Source organism: Camelina sativa, chromosome 16 (assembly GCF_000633955.1).
Source record: "Camelina sativa cultivar DH55 chromosome 16, Cs, whole genome shotgun sequence".
NCBI classification, from domain to species: Eukaryota; Viridiplantae; Streptophyta; class Magnoliopsida; order Brassicales; family Brassicaceae; genus Camelina; species Camelina sativa.
In genome coordinates this window covers 26,682,478-26,683,530 of record NC_025700.1, presented here as the reverse complement: position 1 = coordinate 26,683,530, position 1,053 = coordinate 26,682,478, and positions in this window count along the sequence as shown.

Sequence of the window (1,053 nt, the reverse complement as noted above, 5' to 3'; positions counted from 1 at the left end):
CACACCACGACACCTGAGCGTAATGGAAAACTCTGTTACTGGGAATTATGGGAATGTATATCTAGCAGATGGATTAGATTTGGACATTGTCCCTAGCATACACTGAACTAGTCTCCTTGATTTGATCGTATTATTTTGGTGGAGAGTTTAGAAAGTAAATGATGTGGTCATGACCTCTGTAAGTGATCTTAACATCTTAATGCCTTTAGTTTGTAACTATTAACGAAAATCCAAACTTTCATCTATTGACTCAACTTAGATACATCATTTTTTAGTTATTTTGAAACACTCTCGATTCATCTTAAAAAATTAAAATTATATGTGATATTTAAACATACGTACTCCCTCTCTTCCATTGTATAAGAGTTTGTAGCTAAAAGCACAAAAATTAAGAAACAATAAACATCTTATCATTTAACAAATTCAACCAATTAAAAAAAAATACAACAGAATTTAAATAGACAACAATTAATTAATTAATACAAAAATGCATAGAAATTTGAAAAATCTTATAAAATGGAACAAAAATAAAAGTCTAAAAAGATCTTATATATTGGAACAATAAGAGAGTATATTATTTGGTAATTATTTAAATAAGTAGAATTTATTTAAAGCTTTCCACATTGCAAGAGTAGTTAGTTCATTGAAAAATGTTAGGCTAAGCTCTGATACGAAGTAATGTATCAAACTAACCTGACATAATGAGATTAGAGCTGTTAGGTTCAAATACGCGCGCTTTATTGTGTTTCTCACACCTCACACCGAGATTATTAGATTTTGAACTCGAATACTAACTAACTTCACACGATCGATTGATTTCTCACTACTCTCATTCTGAAATCAAATTGGAAAACACAATCAAGTTTTACCAGTTCTATAAAATTGATGACCGTCCGGATGTTATTAATCATCTTGTCCTGGATGATGCCAGTAGACGGTGTGTTTACATTCTGTTCGAGTGTAATTTTCTTTCTTGTTTAATAAATTGAAAGAGGTTCTATGGCCTCCCACAAAAAAAAAAAAAAAAAAAAAAAAAAAAAAAAAAAAAAAAAA